Genomic DNA, 18682 nt, shown 5'->3' on the forward strand with positions numbered 1-18682 from the left:
TTACAAACTGCCCAATGACCGCTGCGGCAGGGATGTTTCGTAAGCGGCTGGCCAATAGCGGAGAGAGGGGCGGGCCTCGGTGGGGGCCTGGCCCAGTGAGAGTCGCGCGGGGGACGATCTCTGTCCAGCTGCGACCCAATAGGAGTCCCCGCCAAGAGTCACAACCGGCGGCTCTCCGGGGATTTATAAGGCCCCGCCAGCAACCGCGCGTTGGGATTCGTGGTGTTGCTGGAGACCCGTATGGTGTCTGCAGTCAGCGACCCTCCAACTTCAACTACTGGATCAACCATGGTGAAGGATGCTGTGCGGGGGAGTGTGTCGCACGATGGGGAGGATGCCGGGGGCGCACGGGGGTTCGGTGGGAAGGGCCCGCAGCGCAAAAAGGAAGGGCGCCCCGGCAGTCCAGGGTGTGGGGTGGGCTGCGCGGGGATGCCAGGGGTGTTTGGGCGTTCAGGGCGAAGGTGGGCTCTGCAGAAAGCCCAGTGACGCCCGAGGAGTCCCGGCACCACTTTTCTACCCTGCTTCCCCTACGGGAGGCGGTGCGAGCTAGAAACGTTCTGAGCGCCCGAGAAGCGCTGAGGGACTAGGGAGGCTGGCGAGCGGTAAAGCGTGAGCGAGAACGTGGTGGGGTTGCTTGTGCGCTGCGCGCAAGGTCGGGCAGCGGAGTCGGCTCTGCGGCAGAGCGCGCTCTGGAGCCTGGAGGGGATCTAGGGCCCGCCCCGTATTTCTCCCGCTGCGGTCCTGGACAAAGAGGTGCCCGCTTGTAGCTGCGGTCCCCGCCTCCCTCTGAGATCACACTGCCGCGCAGGAGGCAAGGTCCAGGATGATTGGGAAGCTCTAACAGGTTTCTCCAGTTCAAAACCTGTTCCCCTGAATGTCTTTGTCTTGGGCACCCGACTCTGGCCAGAGGTAGAGGTCCTCGCCCTTTGGCCCCATACTTGACTAGGGATTCCTGTAAGCTCTTGGGGCCTTGAAAAGAATGTTCTTGACTCCACTTTTCTCCTGTTTGGTGCCCAAGGACTTGAGGTCCCTCTGTTAAAACTGAGAACTTGACTGGCCAGGCGCGGTGGCTCACGCCTATAATCTCAGCACTTTGGGAGGCCGAAGCGGGCGGACCACCTGAGGTTGGGAGTTCGAGACCAGCCTGACCAACATGGAGAAACCCGTCTCTACTAAAAATACAAAATTGGCCAGGCGTGGTGGCGCATGCCTGTAGTCCCAGCTACTCGGGAGGCTGAGGCAGGAGAATCGCTTGAACCTGGGAGGCTGAGGTTGCGTTGAGCGGAAGTCCCGCCATTGCACTCCAGCCTGGGCAACAAGAGCGAAACTCCGTCTCAAAAAAATCAAAGCAAAAAAAAAAAAAAAAAATGAGAACTTGGGGTGGGTACACAGAGGTCCCTGTACCCCCCGGAAACCTCTTGATCCCCGCCTGTGCTCTGAGCCCCCTTAAAGGCTCTGAGGCTGTCTTAGAGGGTAGTTCCTAAGACTGTTAAACTGTTGCCTACTGTCACCCTAGAAGATCCCTTCTACATCTGGGAGGTGCTCGGCCCTTTTAAATTGACCCCCTAGACTGTGGGTTGGGTGAAGGACCAGAAGAAGGGAGGGAGGGTTTATCCATCATAGGAGTTACCTGAGTGAAAAGAGTCGAAAGGTAGGGTGGGTCTTCTGGTCTCCGCTGCGACGCTTAATTTAGGAGTACTGACTTGGATTAGCTTGCCTGTACTGCAGTTGGCAGGGACAGGTGTCTGGAGTAGGTGCCTGTCCCCCCAAAAGGGGAGTTTGTGGGTGAGCTTTCAGAAGGCTAGCTCTAACTCCAAGGCTGCTTCCTCAGTTGATCCACAGGTCTGAACTTAGTCTTCTGCCCTTTTGGGATGTGGGGGAGACAGTTGCTGCCCATGGGAGACCTCCTCTTCTAGGCCCCAGTGCTTGAATCTAGAAGCTCTTGGTGGGCCTGTCTTGGAATACAGGACTCTGAGCTTTCCCAAGGCACCCCAAACAGCAGGGAGGACACTGTGCAGTGGGATTTGGCTATTTGGTTTTGGCTTTCTCTAGTTCCTGCCCCAGAGACCTAGGCATAACCACCTTCTCAAGCTCTGAGTGAATGAAGGAAAATGAGGGCCTGAAGGTGGTTTGGCTTAAAGTATGGGAAGGCTTGGAAAGAGAACTGAGTCTTCTGGACTTTGGTTCTTTGGTTTGTTTTTTGGTTTGTTTTTTGAGATGGAGTCTTGCTCTCTCACCTAGGCTGTAGTGCAGTGTTGTGATCTCGGCTCACTGCAACCTCTGCCTCCCGGGTTCAAGTGATTCTCCTGCCTCAGCCTCCTGAGTAGCTGGGACTACAGGTGCCCACCACCACACCTGGCTAATTTTGTATTTTTAGTAGAGACGGGGTTTCACTGTGTTGGCCAGGATGATCTCGAACTCCTGACCTCAGGTGATCTGCCTGCCTTGGCCTCCCAGAATGCTGGGATTATAGGCATGAGCCACTGCACCTGGCCAGTCGTCTGAACTTTGGACTAGGTAACACTAAGCTTCAGCCTTTAGGGAGGAAAGACAAGGGGTGCTCCCAGGGAAGGCTTTTCAAGTCCCCACCTTTCACTCCACACCACTCATGCCCTGGCATATTCCTCTGCTCACCCTCGCAGTGTGAGTGCATCTCCATCCATGTGAGCCAGGCCGGAGTGCAGACGGGCAATGCCTGCTGGGAGCTTAACTGCCTGGAGCACGACAGCCAGCCCAGTGGCACCATGCCCAGCCACAAGGCCCTGGGGAGCAGTGATAACTCCTTCAACACCTTCTTCAGGGAGACCCAGCCTGGCAGGCATGTGTCCTGGGCTGTCTGTGGACCTGGAGCCTGCTGTCATAGGTGAGTGGACGGAGGAGTGGGGGCTCCTTCCCCCAGGCCATAGTTTTTGCTAGCGCCAATGTCAGATGGGAGCTCTGCTTAAGGGGAAAATACTGGAGATGGAAGCAGTCGCCTGCCATGAACAGCATTGAAGTCTGAAGTCTATTGCTTTTGTCTAGACTCTGTCCTCAGAAGAGGTCCTGGGGGCTTCCTATATTGAGAGGAAGATCATTCGCACAACTCTGCCAGGAAACTGCCAGATAGGAGTCAGGGATCAGGCCTAGAATGCAGACTGCAGAAAGGAGCAGATGTAAAAGCAGAAATTTAAAACTTGCTTTTCCCTGTCCTCAGACTCTTGAGGGTGGCCCATTGCGTAAGAAGCAGGGAGCCAAGAACATTCATACTGGCCTCCTGCTTAGCCTTAACTGAAATAGGCCCCTACGTAGGATGTGGGCCTATGTGAACTTGGCTGTTGCTGGCTTCCGGAGGCTTTCTTGCTTCCTCCCTTCTGCATCTGGATCTCCTGTTTCCTAATCGTGACAATTCCACCCCTCCTCCATTTTTTAAAGCTGTTATTTTAGATGTTAAATGGTGCACTGGGTTCTTCATTAGTCTGTATTATTTTTTTTTTCTTTTCTTTTTCCATGGTGAAAATTTACATTAGTCTGTATTCTTACCCTATTCGAAAGTGAAGTGAGATTCTCCTTAACACCACTCTGATTCCACACCTAGCACAATGAAGTGGCTGTGATCAGAGGGAAGGGACCACTGAAGGTGCCACCTGCTCTCCCCGTCTCAAGCCCAGGCAGGACCCGGCCTTAGAAGTGGGTCTCTGGTCGGGAGGCTGAGGCAGGAAAATCGCTTGAACCCGGGAGACGGAGGCTGTGGTAAGCCAAGATCACGTGATTGCACTCCAGCCTAGGCAACAAGAGTGAAACTCCATCTCAAAAAAAAAGAAAAAGAAGATGCCGTGCATCATCACTCTGTTGAGCAGTTGTACCTGGGGAGGCTTAGCAGCAAAGGTTCTGGTGTCTGGCGTTCCCTTGGGGAATGAACCAGCTTGTCTTACCTTTGTCCTTTCTTCCCCTCAAGATGGGGTAAGAACTGACATTTATAGGCAGCTCTTCCACCCTGAACAGCTGATATCTGGCGTGGAAGATGCTGCCAACAACTGTGCCCATGGCCACTACACTGCGGGGAAGGAGATCATCGATTTGGTGCTGGAGTGAATCTGAAAACTGGTGAGCAGGCCTCTGGCACCTACAGGAGGTCATTGCATCCTTAACCCTCTTCCTGGCTGGGAGGCAACCACAGCCTGTGCTGGTACCTGATATCATTCCTCCAGCCTGTCAGTCCACTCAGCTTCTCCTAAGGGGATATGTGTTTTCTGTCCTGGGTACGGATCTAGGGTTGGAAGCCTGAATAAACTGCTCTGCCTTGAGTTTGTGGACTCAAGCTTCTGCCCTGATGGTTCCTCACTTTGCCAGGTCTGTCTGATCCAAGGCTTCTTTGACCTTTGATCCATCTCTACAGCAGCTCAGCTTGTTGTTCTTCTTAGACTCCTATGCAGATCTGTCCAGGTGGGAGGGGCTCCTGTTTAGCACTTAACCATTTCACCAGTTCACCCTTCCCCTATCCGAGGCGTTGAGAACCACGAGTGAGGCTGCCTGTGAGCCAGGACTTTGGCCCTGTTGCTGTAGGGGGATTGCCTAGACATACTCTCTGCTGCTCGGTAGAGACTGAGGACTTGGAAGTGACCTGAGGAGTAGGATTCTGTGCTCCCTTCCTCAAGAATGAAAATAAAATACCTCCTAGGGTTAGACTTCTTTTATACTGTCACTACCATGTGTCTGGTATAGACTGATGATTTTCTTACCCAAGAAACAGCTATATCAGAATCACATGGGGTACTTGTTAAAGCTGCAGGTTCCTGGGTTCCAGTCTGAGGTGAGGCCTGGTAATCTGTATGTTCAACAGGATGCCACCACCACTCCCACTCTGCTGTAACTAGGGGGCAGGGCAACAAAACAGAGAGGGCCTGGCTCTCTGACTGCAAATCCTCCGTCCTTCCTCATCCCTACCATTGTGTATATACAACACTGCCTTTCCAAGTCATCTTTTCCCTAGGAACTCCAAACCTCCTGTAGGTGATCTTTTTTTTTTTTTCTTTTTTGAGAGAGTTGCTCTGTCGCCTAGGCTGGAATGCCACTAGTGGTGCAGTCACAGCTCACTGCAACCTCTACCTCCTGGGTTCAAGCGGTCCTCCCGCCTCAGCCTCCTGAGTAGCTGGGACTACAGGTGCACACCACAACACCCAGATACTTTTTGTATTTTTTTGTAGAGATGGGGTGTTGCCATCCCAGCACTTTGGTACGCCAAAGTGCTGGGATTACAGGCATGAACCACCACACCTGGACAGGTGATCTTTTTTCACCTCTATGGAGGCGAAGCAAAAGGACACAAGGGAACTTTCTCGGGGTGATGGGAATTTCTGTATCTCTGTTGGTTTGGTTATATAGGTGTCTACGCATGTCAAATCATTCATTGTATGTCCAAAAGATGCACACACTTAAGTATAAACTATACTTCAAAGTCTTTCTAAAATACAGAAGTGAATGCAAGTATAGTTAGATAATAGTAGCTTTCAACACAAAAGTTTCCTCAGGAGAAGAGGGTTGGGACGGGTGACATGCCATCTACATCCTTAATGATGTTATTGCCTACTCCAGACAGACCAGTGCACCAGGCTTCAGGGCTTCCTGATCTTCCATAGTTTTGGGGATGGCACTGGCTCAAGTTGGAATTTGCCATCTACCCAGTGCCCCAAGTGTCCATGACAGTTGTAGAACCCTATAACTCTATCTTGGCCACCCACACCACCCTGGAGCACTCAGACTGCCTTCATGGTAGACAACGAGGCCATCTATGATCTCTGCTGCCACAACCTGCGCCCTACCTATACCAACCCGAACTGGCTCATCAGCCAGATTGTGTCCTCCATCACTGCTTCCTTGTGTTTTGATGGTGCCCTCAACGTGGACCTCACAGAGTTCCAGACCAATCTGGTGCCCTACCCTCGCATCCACTTTCCTCTGGTGACCTACTCACCCATTATCTCAGCTAAGAAGGCCTACCATGAACAGCTCTCAGTGGCAGAGATCACCAGTGTCTACTTTGAGCCCTCCAATCAGATGGCCAAGTGTGACCCTCGCCACAGCAAGTACATGGCCTGCTGCCTGCTCTACTGTGGAGAAGTGGTGCCCAAGGATGAGAATGCCACCATTGCCACCATTAAAACCAAGCAAATATTTGTTTTGCGGACTGGTGTCCCACAGGTTTCAAGGCAAGTGGGGGTAAAGGGCAGTTAGCACATGGCCTGTGTACCTGCTAAGACGGGAGCTTCCTGCAGAGTAGGTGTGAGGAACAAATGCACAGGATCTCACTGTCACCCAGGCTGGAGTACACTGGCGTCATCTTGGCTCACTGCAGTCTCGACCTCCTGCACTCAAGCAGTCCTCCTGCCTCAGCCTCCTCAGTAGCTGGGACCACAGGTTTCTGCCACCACACCCTGCTAACTTTGTATTTTTTTGGAGAGGTGGGGCTTCACCATATTGCCCAGGCTGGTCTCAGACTCCTGCGCATGGGTGATCCACCTACAATGGCCTCCCAAAGTGTTACAGGTGTGAGCCACTGTGCCCCGCTAGAGGATGCCTTTAACTGGATAGATCTCAGCTGGTCTAGAAGCCAGGCCTTTGGACTGTAAGCCAGGGTGGGTTCTACTTGAAAGATTGCCTTGATGAAAGGAAAAGTATCAATTTCATTTTACTTAGCCTGGTAAAAAGGCGTTCCCTAGGGCTGCCAGTCACATGGGGAGAATGGCCTCCTTGTCACTTGTGCTAGGGACATAACCACGTGCTATAGGCTCCTGCTCAGAAGGGAAGGCTTTCAGAAGCCAGAGAGGCCCATTATCAGATGATGGGGAAAGTGCGGATCAGAAGGTTAGAGGCTTCTTGTGTTCTGCGTCTGTGGATGCGTTCTCTTCCTTTTGCAGTAATGAGGAAGAAGCACGCATTTATGCCCCACCCTGTTATCAGTTGACCTTCCCAGGGTGCTGGGCATATGACCTAGTTTGTTTTATGGGTTTTGTTGTGGGATGAGACTCCAGAAAGATTAAAGGTGGCAGCTGTGGCATTAGAAAACATATATAGCGGCTGGGCGCGGTGGCTCACTTTGGGAGGCCGAGGTGTGCGGATCACAAGGTCAGGAGATGATCGAGACCATCCTGGCTAACACGGTGAAACCCTGTCTCTACTAAAAATACAAAAAAAATTAGCTGGGCATGGCGGCATGCCCCTGTAGTCCCAGCTATTGGGGAGGCTGAGGCAGGAGAATGGTGTGAACCCGGGAGGCGGAGCTTGCAGTGAGCCAAGATCGCACCACTGCACTCCAGCCTGGGCAACAGAGCAAGACTCCGTCTCAAAAAAATAGAAGAAGAAAAAATATATATATAGCTTTCCTGCCCCATGACACTGCTGTGGACATGACCACAACAGGAGGAGAGGCAGGAATAATAGCTGCTTGCTAGTGTGGAAGAGTTGTCCTGTAGCTCAGAAATGGAAATGAGGGGTAGGCTATCTGGGAAACAGACTGTTTCTGCCTCCATATTAGGAAGATCTTTAGCTGCTTAAGGGAAGAATAGGCTGCCTTTAGGACATGGTCAGCTTGTTGTCCCTAGAGACACTAATGGGAAGTTGACTTTTTTTTTTTTTTTTGAGGATGAGAAACACTAAAATGTATTATATATTCTGGGCTGGGTGCAGTGATTCAGGCCTATAATCCAGCACTTTGGGAGGCAGAGGTGGGAGGATGGCTTGAGCCCAGGAGTTTAAGACCAGCCTGGGCAATGTGAGACTCCATCTGTACAAAATATTTTTAAAAATTAGCCAGTCTTGCTAGTATGTACTTATAGTTCTAGCTACTCAGAAGGCTGAGGTGGGAGGATCACCTGGGTCCAGGAGGTTTAGGCTGCAGTGAGCTATGATTGCACCCCCCTCTCCAGCCTCAGCAACAGAGCGAGACCCTGTTTTTTGTTTTGTTTTGTTGTTGTTGTTGTTTTGAGATGGAGCTTCACTCTGTCACCCAGGCTGGCGTGCAGTAGTGCGATCTCAGCTCACTGCAACCTCTGCCTCCTGGGTTTAAGCAATTCTCCTGCCCCAGCCTCCCGAGTAGCTGGGACTATAGGCGCCCGCCACCACGCCCGGCTATTTTTTGTATTTTTAGTAGAGACAGGGTTTCACCATGTTGGCTAGGCTGGTCTTGAACTCATGACCTCAGGTGATCCACCCGCCTCGGCCTCCCAAAGTGCTGGGATTACAGGCGTGAGCCACCGCGCCCGGCCTGAGAGACCCTGTTTTTTAAAAAATAAAACAACATATTCTGGGTAGGCAAATGGTTAAAGTAGGTCTAACTGGAGATCTTCCCTAAGTTTAACGCTTTTTAAACTTAGTTTTCTAAGCTACAGGAAAGTAGGGATACTAGTTCGTTTAACACCTGTGTAGCCACTCCCTTGATTTAACATCTAGGTCTGTTTCCTTTATTTTTGCTTTACTGACCCATTTAAATACACTACTTTTTTGGGGGGGTGGCAGTGGGGGAAGATGGAGTCTTGCTCTGTTGCCCAGAATGGAGTGCAGTGGCGCCATCTCGGCTCACTGCAACCTCCACCTCCAGGGTTCAGACGATTCTCTTGTCTCAGCCTCCCAAGTCACTGGGATTACAAGCATGCGCCACCATGCCCAGCTAATTTGTTGTATTTTTAGTAGAGATGGGGTTTCGCCGTGTTGTCCAGGATGGTCTCGAACTCCTGACCTCAAAGTGATCTGCCCGCCTCGGCCTCCCAAAGTGTTGGGATTACAGGTGTGAGCCACTGTGCCCGGCCCACAATGTTTTTTATTGTCAGTTTTTCAGTCATGATCTAATCAAGGAGCAGGCATTATGCTTATTTGTCTCTTAGCATAAGAGTCCACCCTTTTTCTTTTTTTTTTTTGAGACGAAGTCTCACTCTTATCCCCCAGGCTGGAGTGCAATGGTGCGATCTCGGTTCACTGCAAGCTCTGCCTCCTGGGTTCAAGCGATTCTCCTGCTTCAGCTTCCCGAGTAGCTGGGATTACAGGCGTCTGCCACCAGGCCGGCTAATTTTTTTATATTTTTAGTAGAGTTGGGGTTTCGCCATGTTGGCCAGGCTGGTCTCGAACTTCTGACCTCAGGTGATCCGCCTCGGCCTGCCAAAGTGCTGGGATTACAAGCGTGAGCCACCGCATCCGGCCCCCTTTTTCTTGACTGACTTTGAAGGCACTAGTCGTGTCTTGCAGAAGCTCCCTCATTCTAGACTTGTTTGTTTCCTTGTGGTGGTGATCATCTTCCTCTATCTTTGTTTCTTACAAGTTGACAAATGCCCCTTCCCTAGTTCCAGGGATCCCCGTACAGACCCTTCCAGGAAACACAGAACCAGGCGCTTATACTTCTTTGTTTTTTCTTAGGTTGGCATCAACTACCAGTCCCCCACAGTGGTGCCCGGGGGTGCTGTAGCCAAGGTGCGGCGGGCAGTCTGCATGCTAAACAATACCACAGCCATCACTGAGGCCTGGGCCTGCCTCAACCAAAAGTTTGACCTGATGTATGCCAAGCGGGCATTTATGCACTGTTATGTGGACGAGGGCATGGAGGAAGGTGAGCTCTCTGGGCCTGAGAGGACCTGGCTGCCCCGGAGAAGGATTATGAAGTAGGCACAGAATCTTTGGACAGCGAGGATGAACATGAGGAGTTCTAGGGGTCCTGGCACCTGTAACACCTGGTCTCTCGCACCACAGTTGTGTGTGTATCTCATTCCACTGTTCCCTGACCCCCTACAAATACAATGGATATTGCAAGCGATGTGGAACTCTGTGGAATTCTGCCCAGGCAGTGAGCCATCTTTAAGCTTCTCAGCTTCCTTTAATGTCTTTCTAAGTTAAAGGGCAAGGTGGCCTCTGCTGCTAGGGCCTCCAGCCAGGGCATGTCTAGTGGAGGATTGGCACTGCTTCCCTCCTGTGTGAGCGGACCACCCTGACACGTCTTCGCCGGTTCAGCACCCAGGCTGTAGTACTTCGACTTCACAGGGGTCCCTATGTGTACCCCCTTGTCTCCAGCCCAGTTCGAGGAAGAGTAAGCTTTCTAGAGATTCTGATGAAAGCTGCCAAAAGTTTATCTGCCCCCAGCATTCTGGGACAGAAACTGCAGGACTTCAGTGCCACAAGGAATCAAGCATGTCTAACCACTCCTCCCGCCTGATGGCCAAGAGAGGGCAGTAGAGGTTGCCTTCACAGGCCTCTCCGCAGCAGCCATCTTAGACTTGAGGGCTCTGTCCTGATGCCTTACAAACACAGGGTCCAAGAAATAGGACTCCAAAAAAAACAGTGGTCTCCAGCCTGGGACTATGAAGATACGAAACAACTTACTTTAAGGGACAGGGTCTCGCTGTGTTGCACGCGCTGGAATGTAGTAGTTATTCTCACAGATGTGGTCACAGCATGCTATAGCCTTGGACTCCTGGGTTCAAGCCATCCTCCGGCCTCAGCCTCCCCACGTGGTGGCCTACAGGCACTACCTCATGCCTGGCTATGAAGTAAATCTTAAAAGTGCCTATGAGACTTTTAGGCAAGAAGATCCATATCTCTTATTCTCAACGGAGTTCCTAATGAGGAAATTAGGAACTGTCGTTTTAGAGGCTTAGCCATATCTGCTCACATGTGGTGTCAGAGATCAATTTATTAGTAAAAGGTTCTGGCAGTAGCTAATGACTAAACAAATGGCCCCTTCTGGAACAGTCCAGGTTCAAGGAGGCTGCTTTTATTATTATTTTATTATTATTTATTTTTTTATTTTTTTGGAGACGGAGTCTCGCTGTGTCGCCCAGGCTGGAGTGCAGTGGCACGATCTCAGCTCACTGCAACCTCCGCCTTCTGGGTTCAAGCGATTCTCCTACCTCAGCCTCCCAAGTAGCTGGGACTATGGGTACACACTGCCACTCCTGGCTAATTTTTTGTATTTTAGTGGAGACAGGGTTTCACCATGTTGCCCAGGCTGGTCTCGAACTCCTGAGCTCAGGCAATCTGCCCTCCTCACCCTCCCAAAGTGCTAGGATTACAGGCGTGAGCCACCGCGCCCAGCTATTTTTTTTTTTTTTTTGAGACAGAGTCTCACTCTCTCTCCTGGGCTGGCATGCAGTGGCGTGATCTCAGCTCACTGCAACCTCTGCCTTCCAGGTTCAAGCAATTCTTCTGCCTCAGCCTCCTGAATAGCTGGGATTACAGGCATGCGCCACCATCCCTGGCTAATTTTTGTATTTGTAGTAGAGATGAGGTTTCACTATGTTGGCCAGGCTGGTCTCACACCCCTGATCTCAGGTGATCCGCCCACCTCAGCCTCCCAAAGTGCAGGGATCACAGGCATGAACCACATCACCTGGCCAGGCTGCTTTTAAATAATGTGCTTAAAGTCCCCTCAGCCAGGAGAGGTTGCAAGCTTATGTATTCTTAAACCACAGAGAATCTCCATGGAGCCAGGCTTTGTTCCTGGCAAGGCCACTGAGCAGAACCTAACCCAGCCCCTGCCAGAAGGGTGAGGGCCACCCATACTCTTGGCCTGGAACTACCTACTCTGGTTTTTGGACACTTAATTCTAGCACGTGTTTGCTCTCTTAAGCACCAGTGAGCCTTGGGGCTGCCTAAATGTCATCTGTGGCCTTGCTTTGGCTTCAGGAAACTGGTTACTAGTGTTAATCTAGAGACTTATTCCCAGCATCTGTGAGCCTTGCTCCTTGATCCCTGGGAGGGTATTTGCCAAAAGGAGGGAATCCCAGAGCCTACAGCATAGTGCCCAGGGTCACAGACTGCCCCTACCATGGAACTGCATGCTTAGGTCCAGAGGGGCTGTGGCCTTGTGTGCTGGTTGGTCCCCACGTGTTGGGCCTCTTCCTTTTTTTAGCATCTTCTTCTGTATTTGCATTTCTGAGCAGAGAGGTCTGACAGTCTTCTGCTTGGCTGTATTCCCCCTTTCCCTCAGTCCCCATAGTCCCCAAAAGACAAGGGCCTCAACCTACTGTGTTCATTTGTCTTAATTCGCTAATAGCGTGGCTCTGACATGGGTGTGTATCCTTACTTGTGCCCCCTTTCTTTCGTGTAAGCAAGACAAGTCTCCCTTGCTATAGCGGTTGATTTTTTCTATTTTACTCCAGAGTCTTTCTCCAAAGCTGTTCCTAGGAGACTGCTAACCTATTGGTTCCTCTAGTACTGGGTAGAGGTGGAATAAGGGCACAGAAGGAAGGGAAAGAGGTTGGAGAAACCTGCTCTATTAAAGTGCCTGTTGCCAGGCCTGGTGGCTCACGCCTGTAATCCCAGCACTTTGGGAGGCCGAGGCGGATGGATCACCTGAGGTCAGGAGTTCGAGACCAGCCTGACCAACATGGTGAAACCCTATCTCTACTAAAAATATGAAACATTAGCTGGGCGTGGTGGCGCATGCCTGTAATCTCAGCTACTCAGGAGGCTGAGGCAGGAGAATTGCTTGAACCCAGGAGGTGGAGGTTGCAGTGAGCCGAGATTGCACCATTGCACTCCAGCTTGGGCAACAAGAGCAAAACCCCATCTCCAAAAAATAAATAAATAAATTAATTAATTAATTAAAGTGCCTATTAACGGATCTGGATCTGTTGATGTTTGGCAGGTGCCCCTGGTCTGCTCTGCCGGTATCTTCACCCAGAAACCAGTGAGCTGATGTTTTCTTTCCTTCTCTTCCTCTCACTGGGCCCATGGATTCGTACATATTAGCAATTCAATCCATCATGCAGAGAGACCACCCCTCCCCGAGCATATACCCCAGGCCACAGGAAGGTGAACATCCAGTGAGGGTTGGACTCCTAGCCCTGAGCACTCTCCTGTGATGAGATACCAGATAGAATGAGTCAGTTAAAGCTGGGGGTAGCAAGCTCGATGATTTATTTGGATAACCTAGCAGCTGCCATACCCCTTCTCCTGGCCCCCAGGTAGAATGGAAGGTAAGTCATGTTCTCATCTATGACCCATCCCTCTTTTTGTACTTTTGAAATAAACAGGAAGGGTTTTTGTTCAGTCTCTGCCTGACCTTAACTCCCACCTCCCCACCTCCAAGCCCCAGATAGGGCCCAGTCCCTTGGGAGAGCCTTGCCTGGGTTCCTTTCAAACTATGGAACCTCTGATAGGGTGAGGATGGAGAAGATAAATTCTTGCCTTGGGGTTGTGACCTGCAACTGAGAGACTCCTGGAGTCTTAACAAGCACAGTTGACCCTTGAACAACACAGGGGTTGGGGTGCTGACCCTGTGCAGTCAGAAATCCACGTATAACTTTTGTCTGCCCCAAAACTTAATAACCTACCATTCACTGGAAGCCTTACCAATAATATAAACAACCAATTAACACATTATTAATGGATTATATATCACATTCTTACAAGAAAGTAAGCTAGAGAAAAATCATATGGAAGAGAAAGTGTATTTACTGTTCATTAAGTGGAAATGGATCATTATAAAGGTCTTCATCCTCATCTTTACCTTGAGGAAGAGGAGGAGTTGTTGCTATCTCAGGGGTGGCAGAGGCAAAAGAGGGTTGAAGAGGTAAAAGGGAAGGCAGGCACACTCAGTGCAATTTTTATTGAAAAAGCCACTTCTAAGTGGACCCATGCCTCTCAAACCCATATTGTGCAATGGTCAACTCTATTCTACTTGAAGCATGAGCATGGGTAAGCATTGCCTTTCCTGGGCTGGCTTTCTCACGGATGTTGTTACTGGAGGATGCGACAGATAGACTCTAGTCCCAGTCTTGGTCATAACAAGATCTAAACCTAGATGACCTCCTGCAGGTCCCATTGGCTTCCATTTATAACTGCCCTAAAACCCAGGTCCCCATGCTCAGCTGGCTCCATGGAGTCCTTGGAGGAGAGGGTGGTTACTTTGGTGATGCAGAACTGAAAACTAAGGGGAAGTGGCCTAAGAGAAGACAGGGCACCTCCAAAGTACCCGGTCCCTATTAGAAATCCAACAGTTTCTGACCCCCAAGAACGCATAGATGGGACAGGAGACCTTGACTGTTTCTTTTTCTCTGTAGTGCAGACTCTCAGTAAGTTCTGCCCGGCTTTCAGTCTGGTTCCTCGCCTACAGTCTGCGCTGTACCTGAGGCCAGAGTTTTAGATTTGACTGTCCCAGGGTGTAAACTTGTTTTCTGTTGGATGTATTCTGCTTGTGTAAAGTGAAAGACAGGGTCTTGGGCCCTAACTTTTCCCTCATGAAGACTTGTGCTATTCTCAGCTCTACCCTGTATCCCCACCTTCAGAACTGAGATTCTGTGATGTGACTCATCTTGCTGCTTCTAGGCGTTCAGTGTCCTGCACTAGTACACCCACCTGCAGTGAGGAAGCTGCTCTTTTTCTGTCTTCCCTCTGCTTAAAGCTCAGTAGAGTGGGTGAGACATATGCACAGTGTCTGGAGGCCACAGGAAGCCTCAGGCAAGACGAGGGGAGCTTTCCAGGAGGACTGGCACTTGCACCAGATGCTGACAATGAGTTGGGGTACAGGGCAGGGTTCAAGACAGAGACTGTTACAGGAAAAAATATGGAAAACGCAAGCACGTTATGTTTGGGTGATCTCGACTAGCTTGTAGCTGGACTTTGGAACAGAGGAAGGAACTAGAGAAAAAGGTACAGGGGTGAATGACCTTGGTTTGGGTTTCTTTTTCAAATGTTTATTGAGCACCTACTATGAGCCATGGATTATTCTAGATGTTAGGGGGCCGTTGTGGGGAGCAAAGAAATTTGAACTTTCTCCTGTATAAAATGTTTAGTGGTATTCAGGTGCCTGCATTCAGAGATAACCCATCCTTAAAGCAGTGGTTCTCAACCTGGGACACTTGCCCTCCAGCGGACATTTGGCAATGTTTAGAGACGTTTTTGACTGTTGCAACTGCGGGTAGGGGTGATCTCGCATGTCACATATAGAGACCAGGGATGTGGCTCAGTCCTACAAAGCACAGAACAGACATGCCCACACCACAAAGAATTATCCTGCCAGAAATGTCAATACTGCTGAGATTAAGAAACCTTAGGCTGGGCGCGGTGACTCATGCCTGTAATCCCAGCACTTTGGGAGGCCGAGGTGGGCAGATCACCTGAGGTCGGGAGTTCGAGACTGGCCTGACCAACATGGAGAAACCTCGTCTCTACTAAAAATATAAAAAAATTAACTAGCCATCGCTGGGCACAGTGGCTCATGCCTGTAATCCCAGCACTTTGGGAGGCCAAGGCAGGTGGATCACGAGGTCAGGAGATCGAGACCATCCTGGCTAACATGGTGAAACCCCGTCTCTACTAAAAATACAAAAAATTAGCCGGGCGTGGTGGCGGGCACCTGTAGTTCCAGCTACTGGGGAGGCTGAGGCAGGAGAATGGTGTGAACCCGGGAGGCGGAGCTCGCAGTCAGCCGAGATCGCGCCACTGCACTCCAGCCTGGGCGAGACAGCGAGACTCTGTCTCAAAAAAAAAAAAAAAAAAAAATTAGCTGGCCCTGTTGGGACATGCCTGTAATCCCAGCTACTCAGGAGGCTGAGGCAGGAGAATCACTTGAACCCAGGAGGCGGAGGTTACAGTGAGCTGAGATCGCGCCATTGCACTCCAGCCTGGGGAACAAGAGCGAAACTCCGTCTCAAAAAAAAAAAAAAAGGAAATCTTGCCTTAAAGGATTGCTTGACAGTTGCAAGAAGGATAGATTTCTGGGCACAGTACAGTAGAGGGATAGTGGCTGTTGTAGTTATCAAGGTGAAAAACCAATGCTTGGACCACAGCAGTGAGATGGGGGAGGGAAGAGTAAAAGGGTTGGGTCACAGCGCTTAGTGACCAGTTGATATGGCACACAGGGAGAAGGGTCATGGGTGACTTGCTGCTTGGACAGCATGAGATGTTCTCCCTCCCATGTTTCCCATTTAGGCTTGGAGAAGAATTCAGTTTTAGATGTTGTATTAGTCTGCTGGGGTTGCCATAACAAAGCACCACAGACGAGGTGTCTTAAACAACAGAAATGTGCCTCACATTTGGGAGGCTAGAAGTCCAAGGTCAAGATGTGTTGGCAGGTTAGTTTCTTCTGAGGCCTCTCTCCGTGGCTTGCAGATGGCCATCTCTGGCCTCTGTCCTTATTGCCTCCTCTTATAAGGCCATCTGTCCTATTGGATTAGAATCTACCCTTATGACCTCATTTTACCTTTTTTTTTTTTCTTTTTTGAGACTGAGGCTTGCTCTGTTGCCCAGGCTGGAGTGCAATGGCACGATCTTAGCTTACTGCTGCCTCAGCCTCCCAGGTTCAAGCTATTCTCCTGCCTCAGCCTCCCAAGTAGCTGGGATTTTAGGCGCCTGCCACCATGCCCAGCTAATTTTTGTATTTTTAGTAGAGACAGGGTTTCGCCATGTTGGCCAGGCTGGTCTCGAACTCCTGACCTCAGGTGATCCACCCGCCTCGGCCTCCCAAAGTGCTGGGATTACGAGCCTGAGCCACTGCACCCAGCCAAAATAAGGTCTTCTAAAACAAGATCTTCCAAACACACTGAAGGCCTTTTCATTTCCCTGAAAAGACAATGTACCAATAAGTAGTAAGATAAAGCAGGTGAAGGCTAGCCCGCAGTTCCATCAGGAGCATGCACTTTCCCACCTGCTTCCGAGCCCTGATGGGGCCGAGAGTCCCCAGCACACGGAGCATGAAACCTACTTGCCCTCTGAGTCTAAGCTTGGAAGAGGGCAAAGTTAGGAAGGGGAAGCTCTAAATAAATCACAATATAACATGACAAATATGTGTAGAAATGTGACTAAAGTCCAGAAGCAGGGCAAACCTGCAGTAAATGGCAGTGGATTTTGGAGGCTGAGTTAGTTGGCCAGACAGACCAGGAAGGAACAAGGCGGGGGGAACAGCATACCATCTCAGAACTGTAACAGGCTCCCTAATGCTGGGGCTTAAGGTGAAAGGCAGAGTGGTGGAAAAGAGATGAAAACTCAACACGGGTAGGCTGTGTGTCCATGGAACAGGAATCTTCTGACCAAAGTGAAAAGTTCGTGCCAAAGAGTGAGAGGAAGGGACTCCCCCAGCGCGTAAGCCTTTGAGGGCAGGGTGTGTGTTCATCACATGCCGTGCAGTCCTGGTTCCCCATCCCATGCATACTTGGGTACTGAGCTAGGTTGAACCCAGTGGGAGGCAGGAAGATAGGAGTTGGAGCCCCAACTTATGGTGGGAGAAAGACGGTGACCACTTAAAGCCTTAGATGTCTGGGAATTAGAATCCAAGGGATGGTAATAAATGTAGATGATTCTCATATCCCTGGCATCTTCACAGTGAAGCTGGCTCATTGGCCAGGGAGAGAGGGAACAAAGTTAGAAACCAAATCCTAGTGAAAGTTCAGGGTGTCGAGCTGGGACTGTCTCTGCGTACTTCCTGGGGCACTCTGGGCAGCCTGAGGAGCAGGCTGGGGGGCTGTTGATGCTGGCTTCACCAGGGACTTGAACACCTGCTCAAAAGGAATGTGGCAGGACTCAGCTAAGGAGGCTGTATGGAATTCCCTTGCGGACAGGAGGAATGCGGAAGCTGACAGCACGTGCTTCCTTTCCCCACCCCTCCCCAGTCCTCAGTCTTCGGGAAGAAAGACAGTGTGGTCTATCAGCCCTGGGAAAAGAGATGACCCTCTCTCTCACTTGAGGGAGGGGTAGAGACCTTGTCAAGTAATTCTTCTGGATGCTGTCTTTGTCTATAAATTCAGGGACTTGGACTAAACCTCCAGTTAAGAACACCCTCGGCCAGGCACTGTGGCTCACGCCTGTAATCCCAGCACTTTGGGAGGCCGAGGTGGGCAGATCACCTGAGGTCGGGAGTTCGAGACCAGCCTGACCAACATGGAGGAACCCTGTCTCTACTGAAAATACAAAATTAGGCGTGGTGGTGGCACATGCCTGAAATCCCAGCTACTCAGGAGCCTGAGGCAGGAGAATTGCTTGAACCTGGGAGGCAGAGGTTGTGGGGAGCCGAGATCACGCCATTGCACTCCAGCCTGGGCAACAAGAATGAAACTCTGTCTCAAAAAAAAGAACACCCTCCACCCCCACCCCGACCACCACATGTCTCTATGTGGAACCCAGCAACTGGGAAGAAATGGAAAAAAGATAAGGGTGTCTTAGGTGTAGGCATCCCTCCCACACCCTATCCTGTCTTGCTGATCTGGAGCCTGATTTTTTTTTATCCCTCATCAAGTCTGGGCAGGTTCTTAAAGGGTTGTGAGTGACTATTCTGGGAGGAGCTGCATCCAGGCTGTCAGAAAAGTAGCGGACGGGCCCATGGAGGATTTTCTGCGGCAGCGCCTCGCGCGTGTGGTCATCTTGTTCCAGAGCATCACACTACAAAATAGTCGCCACCCCTGAGGGCTGGGCCCCTTGGAATGGATTTTACTAGCCCCAGCACAAGCCATGTCTAATTGCTGAGATTAAGGCTCTGTAGAGGTGTGATGAGACAGTGCTCTGGCCTTAGAAAGGACAGAGCAGGCCGGGCACGGTGGCTCACACCTGTAATCCCAGCACTTTGGGAGGCCGAGGTGGACAGATCACCTGAGGAGTTCGATACCAGCCTGGTCCAACATGGTGAAACCCCATCTCTACTAAAAATACAAAAATTAGCTGACATGGTGGCAGGCACCTGTAATCCCAGCTACCTGGGAGGCTGAGGCAGGAGAATCACTTGAACCCAGGA

At 50.7% G+C, this 18682-nt stretch overlaps 1 pseudogene; it reads left to right on the plus strand.

The window, feature by feature from the left end:
- The first annotated feature begins 2729 nt into the window (after nucleotides 1-2729).
- On the plus strand, nucleotides 2730-9775 carry LOC129528348 (tubulin alpha-8 chain-like; annotated as a pseudogene).
- The last annotated feature ends 8907 nt before the right edge of the window (nucleotides 9776-18682 follow it).

Source organism: Gorilla gorilla, chromosome 1 (assembly GCF_029281585.2).
Source record: "Gorilla gorilla gorilla isolate KB3781 chromosome 1, NHGRI_mGorGor1-v2.1_pri, whole genome shotgun sequence".
Lineage (NCBI taxonomy): Eukaryota > Metazoa > Chordata > Mammalia > Primates > Hominidae > Gorilla > Gorilla gorilla.